Source organism: Hippopotamus amphibius, chromosome 9 (assembly GCF_030028045.1).
Source record: "Hippopotamus amphibius kiboko isolate mHipAmp2 chromosome 9, mHipAmp2.hap2, whole genome shotgun sequence".
NCBI lineage: Eukaryota > Metazoa > Chordata > Mammalia > Artiodactyla > Hippopotamidae > Hippopotamus > Hippopotamus amphibius.
Window position 1 is genome coordinate 102,868,731 of NC_080194.1, and position 23,972 is coordinate 102,892,702.

General features: G+C 40.4%; 1 pseudogene; it reads left to right on the plus strand.

Moving 5' to 3' along the window:
* On the plus strand, positions 1–23,972 carry LOC130860987 (acyl-coenzyme A synthetase ACSM1, mitochondrial-like; annotated as a pseudogene).

Here is a 23,972-nt window from a genome sequence, read left to right on the forward strand (position 1 = left end):
ATGGAGAATGGAAGGGAAGGTAGGAAAGTTCAAAAGACATTGTAGTTAACTTTGGGTATGTGGAATGAAGGAAAGAGAGGAAATTCAAGATGACATGAGGAATGATGGCAAGAGATGACAAGAGCTTCAAGATGACAGAGAAGGAAGTGAGAGGAGAAAAATGGGGGCAGGGGGGCAGTGTCAGGGACACTGTCCTATTTGTGTCTTTCCCAGGTCCCTTGTAAATTTGTGTAAAGAAGGACTCACCTGTCTACTGGCTAGATCCATCTAGAGCAGAAAAGTTTAGGACAGGCTTTTCAAATTTTCATGTGCATAGACATAACTTGGAGAAAAATGCAGATTCTGATTCAGTACGCTTGGGGTGGGGTGTGAGATTCTGTGTCCTAGGGGTGTTGATGCTCTGGACCACACCTTGCACAGCCAGAGCTTAGGGTATTTCTCTGCAGATAAACCAGGTCTTTTGCCCATGGTTGTGAGGTTGTGAAAGAGAAACCACAACAAACCATTTCTTTCTCATCCCTAGGGATCATCTTCATGCCAGGGACAACCCAGATGAAGGCCAAGGACATTCTCAACTGACTCTGTCTAAAGCCAAGGGCATCATGACCACAGATACTCCTGCCTCAGAAGTGGATTCTGTGGCTTCTGAGTATCCTGCTCTGCAAACCAAGCTCCTGTTATCTGACCACAGCTGTAAGAGGTGGCTGGACTTCTGATCACTGATTGAGTTTCTTGTCTGATGAATGTGCTTTCTGAGGAATGGCAGGAGAAGACCACTCACTCCCAAGTGCTGGCAGAGAAGCAGTCAGTGGGAGGAAGCTCACCAGGTCTGAGCTTCTCTTCCCAGTTATGTCGCTGATTTGCTGTGGGACCCTAGGTTAGTTCCTTCTCCTCTTTTGGCTGCAATTGTTTTATCTATAAAATAAGGAAATTGAACTTCTTTGCTTCTCTCACTAAAATAGAATCACCCCTGCACAAAGGAGATGTGTAAAGTCAGAGGGGTATTGTGTTGCATTTTCTTTGTAGGTGGGGAATCTGAAATATTTATATAAAAATTAACACTTAAAGAAGTTGAATGAAAGTTTAAGGTGAATTTATTTTTTAGCTCTTTGTTGGAGTATAATTACTTTACACTGTTGTGCCAGTTTTTGTTGCACAACAAAGTAAATCAACTGTATTTATACATATCTCCCCATATGCCCTCCCTCCCATGACTCCCTCCCACTCTCCCTATCCTGGCCTTCTAAGTCATCACCCATCATCGAGTTGATCTCCCTGTGTTATGCAGCAGCTTCCCACTAGCTATCTATTTTACATTTGTTAGTGTATGTGTTCTCTCACTTCATCCCATCTTCCCCTTCGCCTCCCACCCTACGTCCTTAAGTCTGTCCTGTACGTCTGCATCCTTATTCTTGCCTTGCCACTGGATTCATTGGTACCATTTTTTTAAGATTCCACATATATATGTTACCATAAGGTATTTGTTTTTCTCTTTCTGGCTAACTTCACTCTGTATGACAGACTCTAGTTCCATCCACCTCACTACACATAACTCAGTTTCATTCCTTTTTATGGCTGACTAATATATGCACTGAGAAAACTATACACACAAATGATATGTGTACCACATGCTCACTGCAGCACTATTTACAATAGCCAGGACATTGAAACAACCTAAATGCCCATCAACAGATGAATGGATAAAGAAGATGTGTCACATATATACAATGGAATATTACTCAGCAATAAAAAAAATGAATTTTAAGGTGAAATTTGAGACTGAGAGAAAAATGACAGGCAGCCTCGGGAGCAAACACTTTCCATCCCCTAGGGGGTGGGTGCCTATAGGGACACCTTGAAGGGAAAGTTAGAGAAGGGTTGGAGGTAAGAAAGAACTGCTCCACCTCCAAAACTCTGATTCTGCAAGCCTTCAGGCATTTTTCATATCACACACAAACCATGCTAGATTTGTTTTCTTAAAGTAACTCCACTGTTTTTAAAACTCTTTACTTCAACCCCAAAAGGCAATTATTAGTGAAATCACATCTGATGCTAGATTCTAAAGTCAGAGAATTAAATGAAAATAGCTTAAGCAAGTAATACTCATGAAAAGTCCCCTGAATTGCCTAGAGTCAGTATAGGGTCATTTCTCAACAAGAAGCAGTGCTTCGCCCAGTATTGGAATTGCTTGCAGTCTCTCTGACTGAACTCTATAGGAATCTTGCATTTAAAATCATTATAGGCTCAAGAAGGAGGCCCTCAGTCTAGGAGAAGCTCTCCAGCAATCAAGGCAGACAGGGAACTACGGATTCTACCTACCACCTCAAGCTCATACCAGGGCAGACGTGTACATACATTTCCTTCGTTCTCATTCACCCAGCTTTCTCTTTCCCACCCCTCAACATCAAGTTTGTGAGGTTAAATTCCCATAAAGCTAGTCTGTGTATAAACAATGTTAGCAGTGTGACTAAAAGCATATTGTATGGGTCAGGTCATCTGAGTTTGAATCCTGGCTCTGCAACTTGCTAGCTATATGTCTTCAGGTAAGTTACCTAACCTCTCTGAGCCTCAGTTTCCTCATCTGTTAAATGGGCATAAAAGTAGTATTTACCTCTTAGGGTTGCTCTGAAGATTGAATGACTTCCTATTTGTAAATCATTTAGAGCATTTTCTGGAATCATAGGAAATACCATTCCAATGTTTGTTAAATTCAAAAAAATACAACATATTTCCTCATTTCTTACAATGAAGAAATGCCAATCCAGCTATCCAAGTCACCCATAAACTTTATTTAATGCCTAATAATGGGAGCTGCAAACCCCAATTTTCTGACTCCAAGACTCATGTTATTTCTTTTGCTTCCCTAGAGGATGGAAAAACAGGAAACATGACTTCTGTCTTTTGTATTGAATTCCTTTGCAGATCAGCATCCCAAATCACACCTGTATTAAATCAAAAGCCCTGGACCCAATGGTCATCTTATTCACCAGTGGGACCACAGGCTTCCCGAAAATGGCAAAGCACAGCCATGGACTTCAATTGTGATCCTTCTTCCGTTCGTGGAAAGAAAGAGGGCACCAACGTAGAAGCTGGGCCACAGATCTGGGATTGAGTGTGTGCATGTATGTGTATGTGCTGGGAAAGGAGCTGCTGGTGGAATTGACCCCATCCTGTTTATCCCTGCTGCTCTCTTTGGTTCAGACCCCTAGGTGTGTGAGAAGTATAGGCTTTCTTTGAGTGTTTGCTGACAGAGGCATCTGAATGACAAAGGAGGCACATTCGGGTCCTGCCTGAGCACTTTCATAGGAGATATGGAGGAGATGTGGGTGAAAACACCAGGCATTCTGCAAACCACACAAATGACAATCCCCTGTGTCCCTGTCAGTTCCAGCATTTGGTGGGGAAAGATAAAATGCTCCAGGAATGTGACCTCATGGACAGATCCTCTCCTCTCCTCGATTGTGCACAGATCAGGCATGGGATTTCCTAATCCTGAGCTGTTATGGAATAATAATACCTGGAACCAAGCCACACCAAGCCACTGCCTTAACCTGGAACAAACATACAGACTAAGGCTAGGTTAACCATTTAAACAATTTTATACCAAACTCTTCTCCCTTCTCTGCCTCTCCCAACCAGTAATATTCAAACCAGCCCACGTTGAAATAGTTTCTAACTTACTAACCAGACCAAGGGGCAGAGAAGACTTCTTGTAGACAGCTGGTTTCTGTGCTAAAGAAAACAACTGAGTAGCCAAACCCCGAGGGAACAGGGGTGGAGAGAAGGGTAGGATAGTACAGCAGTTAGAATAGTATCTGACACCCACCCTATTTTGGAGTTAGCTGGAAATTACTGCAGCTGAAGATGTCTGATACCTTCTGGTGCCTGTCAGACACAGGATGAGTTGTGGCTATCCTGGCATCCCTTTTTGAACCATGGACCACAGGGTCTACAGTCTTTGTCCACCATCTGCCCCAGTTTGACCCCAAGGTCACTGTACAGGTAAGAAGACTAAAATTTCAATATCAACAAACTCCCAGAAGAAACTCATTTTGAGCTCAAAATCTGGACCCAACTGAGAAATACTTTAGCCTCTTAGCATACCCTGGCTCTGGGTTTCTCAAAGTGTGAAGCACTGAATCAGTCATTGCATCAGAATTATATCAAGATGTAACCTTGAAGAGAACACATGTTCCAAACCTGTCCCTAGACCTGTGGATGAGACTCTGTGGACCTGGGAAGCAGAATATACATTTGAAGAAATGAAAGCAACCAGAATAAGTTCAGGTCTCCTGGACCCTGGATCCTGGCTCTACCAGGGCCAGGTACCTGGTGTGTAAATGTGTGTCTGTAAATGGGTGTGTGTCTGTTAATGTGTGTTTAAATGTGCATGCAAATATGTGTGTATAAATGTGCGTGTAATTGTGTGTGTCTGTAAATGTGTGTGTGTGGCTGCTCAATTAAATGACATGTTAGAAACAGAGGCCTTGGAATATGACAGGTATAGTTTCTTATCCCATGTTTGAGTTTATTAGTCATTTACTTACAACTCTGAGCTTCAGTTTCCTTATCTGTAAAATGGGAGTCAATGCTTACTATCTCCCCAAAATGGCTGGGAATATTAATGTGTTGATACAGGAAAGGTGTGTAAAGTGATTAGCCCTGAAACAGGCACATAGAAAATAAGCAATGAGTGGTAGCTGTTGCTGGCATGCATAGATCATGATGATAACTGGTCACCAGCGTGAACTCCTTCCATGTATTGCATTTGTCTTCACCTGAAAATTGTCTTTGGGTGTCTGCTCACTCCCCTGCTTTCTTTCCCAGAGGCAGACCTGCCCCTTCACCTCTCAAAGACCAGCTCCCTCCTGACAGCTGCTGCTGATCCTGTTCTTGTCCCTGCCCTTCTGTCTGGAGCCCCTCTCTATTAATCTCTAACTCATTAAACTTTTTCTCCTCTATTTTCAATCTCTTACTTTTCATTAGCTTTACTCACTCAGTGCACAAACATATTCAAATTTCCTCCTCCTAAAATACCTTCCCTTTACCCTGATACACATTGAACTAGCCCTGTCTTTGCTCCATTAAGGTCAAATTGCTCCATAGAAACTTCTCCACTTGCTACAGTCACCTCCTCTTCCCCACAGCTTGCTGCTCAACACGGTAGTCCTCCAAAGTTCTGTCCTCCATTTTCCCTCCCTTTTAAGCAATTTCCTTCACTTCCATTTCTCTAGCAGGCACATCCACTGAGGTTGCTCTCAGAACTGTCCAGTCTTCACTCTCTGAGCTAGTTCTCCCACATTTTTCTGCTGGTTGGTTAAGTTCATCTCTTCATCCCTCCAGCACCTGAAACTGTACCTCCCATTTGTCATTCCCTGCCCCATATCAATACCTGCCTCTCCATCATTATTTACTGCATGCATCCTGCCAATCTCTGAGGCATAAAGCTGCGCAAACAACACTGAATCCACCTTTCACCTTTCCCCACCAGGTTTAATTCTCTTTCCCCTACAAGGGGGGGCCCCAAAGTCTCAGTGCATTTTAGACTTGAAATATTTCAAAGTATTAATTCTACAGCTTTACCCCAAACCCTGCATTTGAAAGTTTGTTTAATTTGTTTTATACTTATTTCTTTTGTGAATTTTTATTAAACTTTTTAATTTCTTTAGTTTCATTCTCTCTTACTAAAGATGGGAGATAGTAACTAAAACCAAAATGCTCAACTAAAAATTTACTATTTAAATTCACAAAATAAAACTTTCCCTTCATTCCCTCTCTGCCCACTCCCTCAACTTAGATTTTCTTGTGTTTCCCCAATAGTACCTGACACATGCCATGTAGGAAATTCATGCTCAACTTAGGCAGACTGAAAGAACTAACAAATGAATAAATGGGCTCTCCTAGAGGAGAGATCAGAATTAAAATAATAATAACATATCCGTATTGTAAATCTTAATTGTAAACTAAAATTTCTTCTCTCCTCACATTCTAGACATTCTTCAAATACCCTATCACCCAATGCCTTGCTTCACCCTCTGTATTTTGAATGGTTCTGCAGCAGAATTTCACCAGGTATGCAGAGGGGGCTGGGGCAGATAACAAGAATCTCTGGGTAGAACTTTAACTACCTAATGCACTGCGGTCTGACTGTTTTTAACTAGGGTTCTTTGAGGATATTCTCTGTGTGTGCCTGTGTGTATGTGTGTGTGTGTGTGAGAGAGAGAGAGAGAGAGAGGGGTGGGTAAGTGTTGGTGATTTTAATTAGCAGCCAGTCCAACTGGTTCTTTAAACAGGACTCAGAGAACAAAATGAAACACTCAGGGAGCCTTGCATAACTGTGGATTAGATTTTTAAACATTTGTGTTGTGAAATAAGCCTACAGAAAAGTACATAAGATACACATTTACAGATTACTGAATTGTTGAAAACAAAACACCTATGTAATCGCTCACCCGAGTCACAGAATAGGACACTGCCAGCACCCCAGAGACCAGACCATGCCTCTCCATCTCCACTAAAAGAATCCATTATCTTTGATTTTATGGTGTTCATTTCTTACTTTCCCTCATAATTTACCTCCTAAAGTAATATCCCTAGACAAGTTACTCTATTTTACTTGCTTTGGAAGTTCATGTAAGCATGCATTATTCTGTAATATATGGCTTCTTTTTTCAACATTATGTTTCTAAGATGTGTCCGTGTTGTAACATAATGCCATAGTTGATTTTCATTGCTGGATAATAATACATTTTATGAAAGTACCACATTTATAATCAGTTATATTAAAGGGCATTTGGGTAGCTTTCAATTTGGGGCTATTGATGATTAATGCTGCAATGAATCCTTGCACATGTACAAAAACACATAAACACACATTTCTGTGGAACTTCTCTGGGACAGGATCTGCTGGGTCACACCGACTTTGCACCTACCACCTTATTTTCCAAAGTCTTGAACCAATGTATGCTCCCACTAGCAGGGTAGGAGAATTCCCATTTTTCCACATCTTTGGCAATATTTGTTTTTGTCAAAGTTTTTTTTTTTTTTGCCCATCTAATGGGTATGTAGTATCATAATGTAATTTTAGTTTTGCATTTCCCCATGTTTCCAGATTAATTTTTAACTAACCTGAAATCTGCCCTTTGAACCTTACGGTTGTTTACCTGTCTTTTAGCAACTCTGAAATTGAAATGGCTACTTCAAAATCAGAGCTAACATGTTTTAGACATAAGAGTTACGGTATAAAGGAGTTCAGTGTACGAAGATAACTGAAATACAACTTGATTGCATTAAAGAACCCTCAATCTGGCTGAATTTTTATGTTTCCAGCTGTATTTCAAAGCTCATAGTACAGCCACTTTTTGGAACACCCCTGAGATGGTGACGAAAGCCAGTAGACATTCAACCAGGGCATAACTCCTGACTCTGTTGGAGACTCTGCCTATTTTATGTACTTTGGATTAAGCTCAAGAATGAGGAACATACCCTCAATGAAACCAGCCCTCCTGTCCATCACTACTGGCTCTGTATGTACCAGGAAAAGGTGACAAGGGAGCCTGCCACCTCCTTCATCCCTAAGAGCTGGCCCAGCTCAGCCCCATGCAGGCTGGTACTAAGACCTCAATCAATTCCACCCATTTCCGTCAAGGAATCCATCATTATTTGGTGACAGTTTTTGTAATATTTATGGAAATTTCCATGTGGAAAATAGATGAGAGGATTTTCCTCCCCCAACATACCTACCAAACTATGGCAAATGTTCACAGCAGACTTTTCTGTTCTCTCCAAAATACCTTCTCTCAGGGCTGTTACCTGTGATCTTATTTTCCTACATGAAGCCTAATCTTCCTTGATGTCCTGAGCAATTCATTTCCAACAACTAATTTGCATTCACCAGGCAGACACAAAAGCCTTTCAGTTCACAAAGTCCACTCTCCACATCAGATGGTACGGTTCTATTACCACCCTCACATATCCTTGATGTCTTATCCATCAGTCATTATGGTTTATAAAAATGTTCCTCTTAGTCACATAGAATGGTGAAAGCATGTTCTAAGCACACTTTTCTCCCTCTTTTTACATCAACATCCAAATTCAATCCTGATCTCCCTGATTTAACCCATTAGCCTCACAACCACCACCACCTTCCCCTGCGAACAGTGTCAACAAGGACCAATACAAAGTGAGTGACTTCCAGTAGGACTTGACCATCAGTAAAATGCCCAGAAGGCAAGTAAGAAAGTAAAGAAGCAGAAGGATGAATGATTCAATTGACAATGTTATGAGCCCCAACCCTGGGCCTGGGGCAGAGCACTGATCCCAGTCTGAAGCTTTGTTGACACCTTGCCTTCCCCTCAGTCTCCGGTTCCCCACTCTGCAGCACTGCATATCTAGTGGGGAAGCCCTGAAGCCTGAGGATCAAGAATAGTGGAGAAGACAGACAGGGCTTCTGCTCCACGAGGCCTATGGACAGTCAGAAATGGTAGGTAAACCATCCCTTCTGAGCCAGTCAGGATGCCCCATCCACTGAGCCCAGTAGATGAGCTGAATCATGCTATGAGTGTGTGCAGAGGCCCTACTGTGTGCACAGCATTGCTCAAAGCCAATGGGAGGCTCCAGAGCTCTAGGCTAATTTCTCCCAAATAAATTTGCAGAGAAGACAATTCATAGTTCATCAACTTATCAAAAGTCCAATGTGCTCAAAACTATTGAACAAAACCTTACAGAGCAGTCTAAGGACGTGGTGCCACTGTGATAATTAGCTTCAGGTAGACCAGCAAAGGCTGTGGGATAGAAGGCACTCTCCAGAAACATGGAGGTCACCACAACAAGTCCTGTACACTTCACCATCACTTCCTCAGCAGCCGTCACAGGGGCAGGCAGGAGCTGGCCCCAGAAGTTCACTGGTTCACTTCCGAGTGTTTAGGAGGAGAGCACACAGTTTGACTGTGAGACACTTAGCAGGCAGTGCAGAGGGAACAACCCAAACAATCTTAATAACCTCAGTACAGCTCTGAGAAGTAGATGAGGCAGCTCCAAGTACATGTTTGTTAAATGGACTCATGGCCCTGCCCTGGCAAATCGACACATGTCCGGCATACAGTGGGCACCCCAAAGCCTATGCTACATGCTCACAGCCATGGGCTCACCCCTCTGCCCCTTCTTGGCCACTCCCACTGGACTCCATAGCCCCAGCACTGGGCTCAGAACCAGCCCATGTCAGGTGCAGTGAATGTCTGCTGACTAGAGTTGGGTCAATACCTCCTAGCTTCCCCTCAAGAGCTCTTCTCACAGCATCAAATGACCTCTGTAAGCAAGGATGCAGTGTTTGACTCTCACTGCTTTGTGATTAGCCTGAACTCTTGGCCAACCCCAGGTCTCCTCTTTTGTGAACAGGGAACAACTTGTGGCACTTTCTGGGGGATGAATGTCAAGCCGGGTTCCATGGGGAAGGCCATCCCACCCTATGACATTCAGGTCCAGTGCTGAAGACATAGGCAGAGAGCAGTTAGTTCTCAGCTGGGGTTGGACCCTTGTGTGAAATGAGGTGACAGAACCAGCCATGCCTCCCAGTTGTCCTTCCTCCTCTCTGCAGACTTTTCCTCCAATTTCCTGGGGAGTTTTCAGTTGAGAACTGCAATGTCCTGGGCATGAGTGAAGCTTGCCAGGACTGCCAGGGAACTCACACACTGAGCCTTTCACCATTCTTGAGCATACTATTCAGTAGCATTGAGTAAACTTTACAATATTGCACAGCCATCACTGCTGGGCACCTGCAGAAAGTGTTCACCATCCCCAGAAGAAATTCTGTTCCCGTTAAACAATAGCTCCCTAGTCCCCACCTCTCCAGCACCTGGTAACCTCTAATGGTACTTTTGTCTTTAAGAACCTGCCTGTTTAGTTGCCTCATATACGTCGAATTATACAACATTTGCCTTTTTGTGTCTGGCTTAGTTCACTTAGCACACTGTTTTCAAGCTTCATTCATGTTGTAGCAAAATGTCATTTTTGATACTGAATAATATTCCACTGTATATATATACACCAAGTTTTGTATACTCATGAATCTCTTGATGGACATTGGGCTGTTTCCACTTTTTTGACTGCTGTGAATAATGCTGCTGTGAACACTGGTTGTGCAAATAACTGTTTGTGTCCCTGCTTTCACTTCTCTTGGTGGAAGTGGAATTGCTACATTATATGGTAATTCTGTTTAACTTTTGGAGGAACTGCCAGACTGTTTTCCACATTCCCATTAGCAATGAACAAGGGTTTTGGTTTCCACATATCCTTACATATGCTTGCTATTTTCAGTTTATTTTTAATAACAGCCATCTTAATGGGTGTGAAGTGGTAACTCATTGTGGTTTTGATTTACAGTTCCTTAATGACTAGCACCTTTTCATGTTCTTATTGGCAATTTGTATATCTTCTGAGAATTTTCTTTTCAAGTTCTTTGCCGATTTTCAAAAATTGGGTTTTTCATTTGTTGTTATTGTTGTTGCTAAGTTGTAAGAGTTCTTTACATAATCTGGCTATTAATACCTTATCAGATATGCAAATACATGTTTTGCAAATATATTCCTCCATTCAATGTGTTGTTTTTTCTCTTTCTTAATAGTATCCTTTGACACACAAAGTCTTTAAATTTAATGCAGAACATTTTATCTATTCAATACTTTTTATTTTCTTTCCTGTGCTTTTGGTGTCATATTCAAGAAATCACTGCCAAATCCAAAGGTAAGAAGAATTTCCTTTTTTTTTCTTCAAAGAGTTTTACAAGCTCTGCTCTTACATTTAAGTTTTTTAATCCTTTTTGAATTAGTTTTTGCGTATGATATATGGTAACTGCATTCTTTTGCATGTGGACATCAAGTTTCCCAGAACCATTTGTTAAAAACTGTCCTTTCAAAATGGATTAAAGACCTACATGTAAGGCCAGACACTATAAATCTCTTAGAGGAAAACATAGGCAGAACACACTATGACATACATAAAAGCAAGATCCTTTTGGACCCACCTCCTAGAATCATGGAAATAAAATCAAGAAAAAACAAATGGGACCTCATGAAACTTAAAAGCTTTTGCACAGCGAAAGAAACCATAAACAAGACTAGAAGGCAACCCTCAGAATGGGAAAAAATAGTTGCCAATGAAGCTACGGACAAAGGATTCATCTCCAAAATATACAAGCAGCTCATACAGCTTCATACCAAAAAAGCAAATAACCCAATCCACAAATGGGCGGAAGACCTAAATAGACATTTCTTCAAAGAAGACATACACATGGCCAACAAACACATGAAAAGATGCTTGACATCACTAATCATTAGAGAAATGCAAGTCAAAGCCACAATGTGGTATCACCTCACACCAATCAGAATGGCCATCATCAACAAATCTGGAAACAACAAATGTTGGAGAGGGTGTGGAGAAAAGGGAACTCTCCTGCACTGTTGGTGGGAATGTAAATGGGTACAGCCACTATGGGAAACATTCTGGTGGTTCCTTAAAAAACTAAAAATAGAACTACCATAAGATCCAGTAATCCCACTACTGGGCATATACCCGAGAAAAGCATAATCCAAAAAGAAACTTGTACCTTAATGTTTATTGCAGCTCTATTTACAATAGCCAGGACATAGATTCAGCCTAAATGCCCATCAACAGATGAATGGATAAAGAAGATGTGGCATATATATACAATGGAATATTACCCAGCCATAAAAAAGAATGAAATGGAGCTACATGTAATGAGGTGGATAGACCTAGAGTCTGTCATACAGAGTGAAGTAAGCCAGAAAGAGGAAAACAAATACTGTATGCTAACTTATATATACAGAATCCAAGAAAAAAAATTAGAATGATACTGAGGAACTCAGTGACAGGGCAAGAATAAGGATGCAGATGCAGAGAATGGACTGGAGGACATGGGGTTGGGGGGTGGGGGGCAAAGGGGAAGCTGAGACGAAGTGACAGAGTAGCATAGACATATATACCCTACCAACTATAAAATAGATAGCTAGTGGGAAGTTGCTGTATAACAAAGGAAGATCAACTCAATGATGGGTGATGCCTTAGAGGGCCAGGAGAGGGAGAGTGGGAGGGAGTCACGGGAGGGAAGGGATATGGGGATATATGTCTAAATACAGCTGATTCACTTTGGTGTACCTCAAAAACTGGTATAAGAGTGTAAAGCAATTATTTTCCAATGAAGAGCTTAAAAAATGAGAGCAGAAAACAATCAAATGGAGACTTACAAGACAATAAAACAGATCAATGAAAGAAAGTGCTGGTTCTTTGAAAGATAAACAAAATCAACACACCTTTAGCTAGATTCACAGAATAAAATAAAGAAGGCACTGATAAATACAATAAAAAACAAAAGAGGAGTATTAACAGTGGATACCACAGAAATACCAAGGATTGTGAGACTATTATGAACAAAAAAATGGAGAAACTAGAAAAAATGGAAATATTTTTAGAATCATATAACTTCCTACCAAAGAATCATGAAGAAATAGAAAATCTGGATAGACTGATCAACATTAAGGAGATTGAAACAATAATCAAAAACCTCCCAGTAAGCAAAAGTCCAGGACAACATGGCTTCACTGGTGAATTCTACCAAACATTTAAATAAGGTTTGATACCTATCATGTTCAAACTATTCCAAAAAGGTGAAGAGGAAGGACTGTTTCCAAACTACTTTTACAAGGCCATCATTAGACTGATACCAAATTAAGACAAGGATAACACATGCATAAAGAAAATTGTATGCCAATATTTCTGATGAACATAGATGCTGAAGTTATCAACAAAATACTAATATTAGCAAACCTAATATGACAATACATTAAAAGGATCATACACCATGATCAAGTGGGACTTATTACAGGGATCCAAGTATGGCTCAACATATGCAAATCAAGCAGCATGATACACCACATTAACAAAACAAAGAAAAAATTTCATTTGTTATTTCTACCAATGCAGAAAAATCATTTCAGCAAATTTAACATCCATTTATGTTTTAAAAAATGCTCTGGATAAAATGGGGATGGAAGGAATATACTTCAACACAATAAAGCTCATTTTTGACAAACCCACAGCTAAAACCATACTCTACAGTGAGACACTGAAGGCCATCCCTCTAAAATCAGGAACAAGACAAGGATGCCCATTCTTGCCCCTCTTCTTCAACAGAGTATTAGAAGTTCTAACCACAGAAAATAGGCAAGAGAAGGAAATAAAAGGCACCCAGGTTGGAAAGGTGACAAGTTTTACTTGTCACTATTTGCAGATGATACGATTTTATATGAGAAAATGCTACATTTTTTGATGCAAGTACCATAATCTAGAGTTTTCTCATATAAAATCACACAGGGTTGGGGGGGTGGGGTGAAGGGGAAGCTGGGACAAAGTGAGAAAGTAGCATTGACATAAATGCACTACCAAATGTAAAATAGATAGCTAGTGGGAAGTTCCTAAATAACATAGGGAGATAAACTCAATGATGGGTGATGACTTAGAGGGCCAGGTTAGGGAGGGTGGGAGGGAGTCTTGGGAGGGAGAGGAAATGGGGATATATGTATAAATATAGTTTATTCACTTTGGTGTACCTCAAAAACTGTCACAAGAGTGAAAAGCAATTTTATTCCAATAAAGAGCTTAAAAATAAAAAAAAAATTTAGAAAAAATTTTAAAAAGTTAAAAAATAAAAAAAGAGAAAACCCTAAAGACTCCACCAAAAAACTATTAGAAGTAATAAATGAAAAGAGTAAAATTGCAGGGTAGAAAATCAGTATACAAAAATCTGTTGCATTTATATACAATAACAATGAACTAGCAGAACAATAAATTAATTAAAAATTTTCTATTTATAATCACAAGAAAAAGATTAAAATCCTAAGGAATAAATTTAACTAAGGAGGTGGAAGATCTGTACACTGAACAATAGAAGACATTGTTGAAAGAAGTTGAAGAAGAATCAAGAAATGGAAAAATATTTCATGCTCGTGCATTGGAGGATTCACATGGTTAAAATATTCACTTCACCTAAAGTAATCTTCATATTCATTGCAATCCATATCAAAATCCCAGTAAAATTTTTCTCAGAAGTAGAAAAAAAATTCTAAACTTTTCTGGAACCACAAAGACCCCATGTAGCCAAAGCAATCCTGACTGAGAAAACAGAACGAAGTGGGAGCTATCACACTTGCTGATTTCAAATTATACTGCAAAGTTATACTATTCAAAGTAATACTGGCCGAAAAACAGACACATAGATCAATGAGACATTTGAGAGCTCAGAAATGAATTCATGCATATACAAACAACTAATTTATGACACAGTAACCAAGAATCTACAGTGGAGAAAAGAAAGTCTCTTTAATAAATGGTGTTGGGAAAGCTGGATAGCCACAGGCAAAAAGAGTGAAACTAGACACTATCTTACTTCATACACAAAAATTAACTCAAAATGGATTAAAAACTTGAATGTAAGACCCAAAACCATAAAAATCCTAGGAGAAAACATAGTGTGCTCTTTGACACTGGTCTTAGCAATAGATTTTTTGGAAATGTCTCCTCAGGCAAGGGCAACAGAATCAAAAATAAACAACCGGAACTACATCAAATTAAACTGCTTTTGCACAGCAAAGGGAACCAACAAGAAAGCAGAGAAGGACAAATACCATGATATTTCAATATTACATGAACATTAAAATACACAACAAACCAAAAAAAATCAAATGCATAGATACGGAGAACATATTGATGACTATCAGAGGTGATGGGGGCTGGAGAGCAAAATGGGTAAGGTGGGTCAATTGCACGGTAGAAGATGAAAACTAGACTTTTGGTGGTGAGCACACTCTAGTGTATAAAGAAGTCAAATTATAAGGTACACATTCAACATATAATGTCATAAACCAATGTTACCTCATTAAAAAGAATTTAAGCAGTAAAAGAAGCAAAGCCTAAATATCTCTAGTTCTATAGAGCTTTGTCCCCTCCTTCTATTACTGATCTTATAAGTTACATCTTTATACATTGTGTACTCAATAATATAGATTTACAATTCTTTTTTAGTAAATTTTTCTTTTAAATACTATAGAAAATTAAAAGTGAATCACAAATCCAAATTACTTTAGTATTGGCTTTTATACTTGCCCACACACCTACCTTTTCCTAAGATATCCTTATATGGATTTGACACAGGTCTAGCATCTTTTCATTTTAGCATGTAGGAACCCCTTTACCAATTCTTGTAGGGAAGGTCTGGTGGTAATGAACTCCCCCTGCTTTTATCTGAAAATATCTTCATTTCTCTCTATTTTTTAAGGAGAGTTCTGAAGGCAGGATATAGAATTTTCAATTGACAGCTTTTTCTTTCAACACTCTAAATATGTAATCTCACCACCTCTGGCCTTGAGGTTTCCTGTGAAAATCAGCTGATAATCTTATTGAGGATCCTTGTATGTGATGAGTCACATCTCTTGCTGCTTTCAAGATTCTATTTGGCTTCCAACATTCTGATTATTATGTGTGCTGGTGTGGGTCTCTTGGGATAATCTCATTGGATTTCTTTGAACTTCTTGTATTTGTGAATTCATGTGTTTCATTACATTTGAGAAGATTTTGCCCATTATACCTTCAAATAACATTCCTGTCCATTTCTCTATTTCATTTCCTTCTCTGATAATGCACATGTTGGTCTGCTCGATGGTGTCATGCAAGCTCATTAGGCTCTGTTTGCTCGTCTTCATTTTTTTCTGTTTTGCTCCACAGACCCAGTACATTCTATTGTTCTGTCTTTGATTCTCTGATTCTTTCTTATTCTTGTTTTAATCTGCTGCCAAACACTTTAGTGAATGATTTGTTTTAGTTATTGTACTTTTGTAGAACATCTGTTGGGTTCCTTTTTATAATGTCTATCTCTTTGGTGCTATTCTCACTTTGTCCATGTGTCATTTTTCTGACTTCTTTAAGTGCTTTATCCATTTCTTTCCTTACCCCTTTGACCACATTGAACACACTTGATTTAAACTATTTGTCTAGTAACTCTTGTGTCTGAGCTTCCTCAGGGTGATTTCTGTCAATTAATTTCATTCCTTTCAATGAATCATGATTTCTGTTTCATTGTATGTCATGTAAGTTTTAGTTGGAAATTGGGCCTCTCACTATTACAATGTGGTAACTCTGGAAATCAGATTCTCCAGCTTCTGTGGAAGTTGGGGTTTCTGTGGTTCTGTTGTTGTTACTGGTTTGTTTGTTTGTTTTTGTATTTTTGTTGACCTTTGAAGCATATAATAGTACTTTTGAGAATTCTCCAATTGTTTTTCCAAAGGACAATTATTTCCACATGACAATGTGTGATCACACTGAAGTTTCTGATCATTTTGTTTGTGTTCAGCTAAAGCTTTGGCAGAGACTCTCTTGAGTGCCAAGAGCTCAAACAAACAAAAATGCCAATAACAACAAAAAAGAGAGAACAACAACTGTACAAGTTGGGTGTGTGCTGGGGTATCCATCACTGCTTACCTATGCTTGCTCTGAGCCTAGAGATACATCTGAAGTGAAAGCTTCAGGTCTTCTTAGGAATTTTGTGAGCACACATCTTGCTCAGGTATGTGAATGGTTTTCTAAATTCTGCCATGTACACAGTTGTCTTGAATATCCTAATTTCTCAAAAGAATCTCACCCCAGCTTTTCCTCCAGAACTTGATGGTCTATTGTATACCTCCACCGGTAATTTCCTACCTCAGGCATCTTTCAATTTTCTAGTCTTCCTGGTAGCTTCTAGGAACAGTGCCTGTTGATTTTCCCACCTATATTCTGAGGTATGTGAACTGGGTGCCTTACAGCAGTCCTCCAATTATCCCCCAGACAGGTTAGAAGAGGTGCATACAATAATTTGCAAATAAGAGCTTCTTTGGCCTCTCTGGTTGGAGCAGGGTGACTGGGAACTGGGCTGCCATCTGCTCAAGACCAAAACTGCCATGCAGGAGAAAGGGTAGGGCAAGTGTGAATAAAAAGGTCACAAAAAGTTTCTACCATTTTTAAGATTTTTTTTTATTGGGTAGGTACAAATCAGTTTTAAGCCTTTGACTCTTTTCCAGAGGTGCTACATAGTCTATTGAGCTTCTTATATTATTTTGTGCTTTTGTGGAAAAATGAGACCTTAAATCTTCCGCATATGCCATTTATTGACATTACCTACCAATAGCAGTGTTTTAAAGTGGCTAAGGTTAAGAATTCACTTTGTTGCCTTTGTAGACTATGTGGTAGATACTGTACTGTTCTCCTACCATTCAGGAGATTTTCTATGGCCCTGAGAGTCTACTTCCAAGAAGTTCAGGCCCAAAGAGAGACAGGGATTCCTTTCCTGGATGTGAGAGTCCCATCTTCCATGTTCCAAGCTCTGAACCTTCCTGAGATAATTGGCATCAAGAAATTTCATTTCCTTCAGGGAAGATCTGTCCACAGGGGTGTGTCAGGTCAGTTGTATCACAGTACACTGATATGGACAGCAGCTCAAGTGGTACATGAATGAGACTAGGATTTTTCATTGATGTGGTGTCTCTTAAATTTCAGCCATTCAAGTCCATGTCAACTACTTTTTGCCATATCCATGCACCATCTATATTATTACTTAATTTTTATCTTTAAAACAAATTATTATTTTACTTTAAAACTTTTGTTTACAAAAGAAGTTGATCTGGTATCACAAGTGGAAAAGAGTATCTCTTGCCAAGAAGAGGAGGTAATAATAACCAAAACTATAATACACACAAATAATTTTCTTAAATTCTAGCTAACTTCTATTTTCAATAAAAGCTCTGAAATGGTGTAATAACCGTAAATGGAAAGTTACCTTCAAAATTGTAGAAAGATAAAAAATTAAAGGCAAAAATGCTCTGAAATGGAAACTTATCTTCCTTTTGCTAGTTCCAGAGCCTTTAAAAATATGTCTGAGGGTCTCAATATAATCAGAACAATTGGAAAGGAACCAAATAAGGGGATGCAATTCAAGGTTTTATTTTTTTTTTCTGAAACCTCTTAAAATTATTCCATGTTCTACAAGAAGAAAAACCCAACACATTGCTCAGTGATCACATGCATAGGCTGTAAATTCAAACAGCGACCTTCCCACTGACCAGTTAAGTGATTTTGAATGTTATTGTGCCTCCTTGAACATCAGTTTCCTCTTCTGTAAAATGGGCTATAAAAATGTCAGCCTCACACAAAGTCTGTGAGGTTCATAACAGCTTTATGCATAATAGTTAAAAATGAAACTACCCAGATGCCCTTCAATGGGTGAACAGTTAAACTGTGTTTCATCCATAACGTGAGATGCTGTTCAGCAATACATAAGATCAAACTATTGCTGAACACAGCAATGTGAATGGATCTCCAGAGAATGAGAGTGAGTTTAAAAAAGAGCCAGTGCCAAAGATTATACACTATGTGATTTCATTCATGTAACATTATTACAATGAAACAATTATGCAAATGGAGAGTAGATTAGTCATAGCAAGCGGTTAGAGATGAGAAGGGAGGAGGAAGAAGGAAGAGGAGAGAAGTGGATGTGGATATAAAAGCAACATAAGAGATCCTGGTGATGATGGGATGTTCTGTATCTTGACTGTGGGGGTAGATACATGGACCTACACATGTGATAAAATCTCACAGAACTAAATACACTCACACACACAAATGAGTACAAGTAAGAAACTGGGGAAATCTGAGTGAGATTGGTGGATAGTATCAAAGTCAATATCCTGGTTGTGATAGTGAACAATATTTCTGCAAGATGTCAGAACTGGGAGAAAGTGAGTAAAGGGTACCTAAGACCTTTCTGAATCATTTCTCATAATTGCATGCAAATATACAATTATCTTAAAAGTTTAATTAAAAATATCAGCTTCATAAACTTTCTGTGAGGTTCAAATGAGGTGATATTTGGGGAAGAAAATTCGTTTAGCAAACTTTTATTGACATCTCCCACCTCTCCAGGCACTGTGTGAATGCTGACCTTACAACAGTGAATAAAATAAACACAGTTATGCTCTAGTGGAAATTTTACTCTACTGAAGTGCCACAGGAATCTGAGTTGTGAGTTTTAAAAATTGTTCTTAAAATTGGCTTAATATTGTTCACTAATTGATCAGTAGCATGTATTGAGTGCTTGCATGTAATGAAAGTAGACACAGAGAGGTGATAAGCATTGCCCAGGTTCCAGGCAGAGCCAAAAGCAGGATTCAAAACCAGATCCAAGCCCTATGTTGTAGCTCATCATCTCTAAACTCACTGTTTTCAACAAAGGAGTGCTGTTCTCTTCACAGAATAACCCAGTGAAGACAGCTGAAGTGGAGTGTGGGGATGTTTACAACACAGGGGACAGAGCAACTATTGATGCAGAGGGCTACATCTGGTTCCTGGGGAGGGCTGATGATGTCATCAATGCATCCAGGTAGGTGTGGCTGACCCTGAGCAGAAGGTATCACCCTGACATGCCTGATGGGATCTATCTTGCCCAGACATCCCTTCATGCATTGGTGATGGACTCTCAGCCTGACTCTGAACCATAGTAAGACATCATGCAATTTAAAGTGAGTGGGAAGGAAAACTTAACTTTGGTCCCAAATAGTTGATGGAGCTTATTCTGTGTGCTGCTGTGATGAAGCACATGTCACAGGAAAAGACAATGATGTCAACCCAAAAATATATCCGCAACGTGAAGTTTGTGACATTTTGGGGGGGGGGCAAAATGAGTCCTACGGCCTGTGAGTCAACTTTTCAGATAGCTGTGAGAAACTGCACCGAGGATGCAAGGGAGAGGAGCCAAGATATATAGGAGTTTTGCAACAAATGACAGGTAGTTGGTAAGGTCAAGACATTATTCTTAATTAAAAGAAACCAGATGTCTCAAGTTAAGGAAATTAGCGCTATTCTATGTATGGGAATATCCAAAATTCTGGGTTACTGAAGTCATTCCTTTGATATGCACTTCAGCTATCTGGGCCAGTATCCTGACACATCCTGAGTTTCCTAGGCTTGCAGTCTGATGGCTGATAGAAGGTATGCATTCTTTTCAGCCCTGAGTTAGCCTTGGTTCATGTTGGAGGGCTAAAATCATAGATGACTGTGACATCCTTTGTTTATTGACAAGGCAGGAAATATTCCATTTCTCAGTGACAACAACAGTAACAAAATTCACCTTTTTGGAATAAGTACTATGTGATAGCACTCTCTGTAGTGCTTTATACAATCCTTCTCTTAATGCTAGAGGGTTGATGTGATTATGCTTATTTTATTTTATTTTACTTTATTTTATTTTATTTTATTTCATTGGGGGAAGGTCTGCACTACACTGAATGAAGGATCTTAGTTCCCCGGCCAGGAATGAACCCATGACTCCTGCAGTGTAAGCGTGAAGCCCTAATCACTGGACTACCAGGGAATTCCGGCAATTGTGCCCATTTTATGAGTGAAAACTAAGTCAGTGACCACTGAAAAAAGTTGCCAGAAGTTTCAAAGATACTACAGGGTGCAGCCCAGATTTGAACAAAGACAGTCTGACTCCAAGTCTTTGTAAAGCATGTAACTATTATGATTTATCAAGGAAAATAATGACACATTACACTAGAATAACACGTTTTCTTGGATATTTAAGAAAAATTGAGTTTGTATTATTTTTTTAATTTCTAAAAAAATTGCTGATGTAGTGAGGAATAGGGTGTGAAATTTATACAAATGTTTAAGATAAAGAGTTTTCATGCCAGAAGAAGCTGCTTGAGCTTGAGTCAAGCCCCACTGCTCTGGGAGGACAAAGCATTCACCTCCTCCCTCACCTGGGGGAGTGAGGTGAGCAGCCCTGGGGAACACCTGAGCCTCGTATTTCTTAGCATGGAATGTTCAGGATTTCCCATTTCAGTCCCCCTACACAGCCTTTGCACAGGCCTCTGGATCCCTGTGACAGATACCCTCTGTGCCAAGGGAAGATGTGTCTCCAGAAGTTGAGGCCTGAGGGCCTAGGTTGCCCTAGCCCTGGAATGGGCTCAGAGGGAACCCTTGGCCCTGCAGGTACCGCATTGGGCCGACGGAAGTGGAGAATGCGCTGGCCGAGCACCCAGCAGTGGCTGAGTCAGCTGTGGTGAGCAGCCCGGATCCGATTCGAGGGGAGCTAAGGAGGCGGACACGGTGGTCACTGTGGCAGGTGTGGGGTTGGAAAGGACGGTGAGGGGGAAGTTTCAGGCCATACCTACCCAGCCTTGGACCTGGGGTGGAGGGAGGGCATGGTTGGTGGGCATGTGCACTTACCCGACGTGGTCGGCAGGGGGCACTGTGGCCTCCTCTGGGACTGAAGTGCTGCTGACAGTGGACTCGCTGCTGGCGCCATCTAGTGGTTAATGAAGTCTCACTGTGTGCAGCTCATTCATCCTCCCAGAACACAGTGAGGCCAGGGCTCTGTTTATACCTTTTTCGTTGAAGGAAACAGAGGCGGAAAGAGGGTCAATGACTTACCTGATTACACAGCTTATAAGTGGTGGCGTCAATGGGAGATTCAGCATGCTGGCTCCTGAGCTCGCGGTCCTTGATCGGAAAGGCGTTCACTGCACACCCTCCATGTACAGTCCCTGCAAAATTGAGGACATAAATAATAATATGAACTAATAAGTTATCAACCTTTGTGAAATGCCCACAAGGTTTAACCATTATTAAATGCCCACAGAACTCTCCCTACAATACAGTGAAAATGGTGATGATAACACTGGTAGGAATACACATAAATGTAAACTCGCTTCACGTTTTATATGTATTATCGTGTGGGATCTTTACATAAACCTGATGAAGAATGAACCTGTCCCCGCCCCCGCCATTTCACAGAGAGGGAAACTGAGATTAGGCTAGGTTAAGTGACTTTCCAAGGCAAAGAGTGGAAATTGGAAGTATTGGGATTTGAACCTGGGATTTCCAAAGGCTCACCTGTCACTTTGTTTTTCCATTAACTTAATAAGCCTTTACTCTTTAGTTTTAAATTTTTCTTTCTTTATTCTTTTGGCTGCCTGGTGTGCCATGGCATGGGGAATCTTAGTTCCCTGACCAGGGATGGAACCCGTGTCCCCTGCGGGTGGGAGCATGAGTCTTAACCACTGGACTGCCAGGGAAGTCCCAAGCATTTACTCTTGAAACTCTGCATTTGGTCGTCATTCACCCTGATCCTCCACGCTGGTTCTTCACTGCAGGTAGTGAAGGCATTTGTTGTCCTGACCCCGGAATTCCTGTCCCGTGATCAGAACCAGCTCACCAAGGAACTGCAGCAGCATGCGAAGTCAGTGACAGCCCCATACAAGTATCCAAGGAAGGTGAATGAGAGCAGAAGGAAGGGACTGCTCCCATGAGTGGTGCTGGGGGCTCCACTGCCTCAAGTCTCACAGGGTGGCTGGCATGAAGCTTAAGTAGTCAAGAGAACTAATATTTTTTTTCTCTGCAGAAGAAGTATTTCAGCTTAGGGGTGTGGGGGAGCTAACTGAATCGCATGGAACCTCTATCCTGTGTCAGAAACTCATGCATGCCTGGCTGTCAACCTAAAGGAAAAGAATTGGACAATTGCTCAGAGATATCCAAGAAGATTGTTTATAGTGTTGAAGAATTTGACAAAGACATCCAAATCAGCAACTTCTAAATGGTGAAAAAACAGTATTTGCAGTGAGACATACATTCTATACTGCAACCCAGTACACATATATGTGCATAACAAACAAAAATATACAAAATAATATCTACCCTAACAACATGTAATACATTCTGATATTTTTTAATTCAACTTCCTTTGTTTTAACTGCCAGGCACAACCTGGAAAAAGGTCCAGCAACAGAGAAATAATTAAATTATTCATGAAATTTAATGTTATTCTGTAATTTAAAATGATGTTGCAGATTTTCTATTTTTAACATAATAATATCCCGACAATATATTATTGAGATTTAAAAAATCAGGCTATGAAAAAACTACATAATTCTATCTTATTTGTTTAAAAACAAAAAAAGTTAATATTTCCTTCTTTTGTAATCATGCTTGGCTGCATTGTCTGAATGTTTACAATCAACACATATTATACAGCTATATAACTAACATTTGTTGAGCATTTACTATGTGTACCAGGCTCTGGACTCAATGCTTTACATGCATTATTATTTCATTTAGTCCTCTCCACCACCTGAGATAAACATCCCAGTTTTCAGAGAGGAAACTAGGCTTCCAGACTCAAAGTAAATTCCCTGAAGTTAGAGGACGTAAAAGCTGGAACTCAACCCCATGTGTGTGTGACAACAGAGTTCATGCTTCTAACACTAGGATCTGAAGCTTTATGGAGGGTAGAATAGAGGATGTATACCAGTTAGGAAGGGCTTGATGTTATTGCGGGTAACAAACAATCCCAAAGACGTGGTGGATTGTGACAAGGAAAGAGTCTTTCTTGTTCTTGCCACTTGTCCACCATGGCTTTCCTGTGGCCTTTGCTCCATATCCCTCATCCTGGGACCAGGATAGAGGAGAAGCCACCAGGTAGGTACCCACCAGAGGACTAGAAGAGATGGACACAGAAGGTGGATTGTCTCAGTGACTCCCAACTGCTCTGTTGAGGTGAGGTGGCACATCACACTCCTACGCATATTTCATTGCTCAAAGTACATCAAAGGGCTGCATCCCACTTCAGGGGCCAGAGGAAAATCAGACATGAGTGGTAAACCCCATGCAGGCCCCCACATGGTTCCAGCCTGTCTGGGGGACTGTGAAGGATCAGGGGAGGAGAGCTGAGGGTGGATAGATGATGACGGGGGACTTAGTCAGAATGGGTTTGCTTTATGCTCAGCCAGGTGGAGTTTGTCTCAGAGCTGCCCAAAACCATCACTGGCAAGATCAAAAGCAGTGAGCTTCGGGAGAAGGAGTTTGCTCAGGTGTAA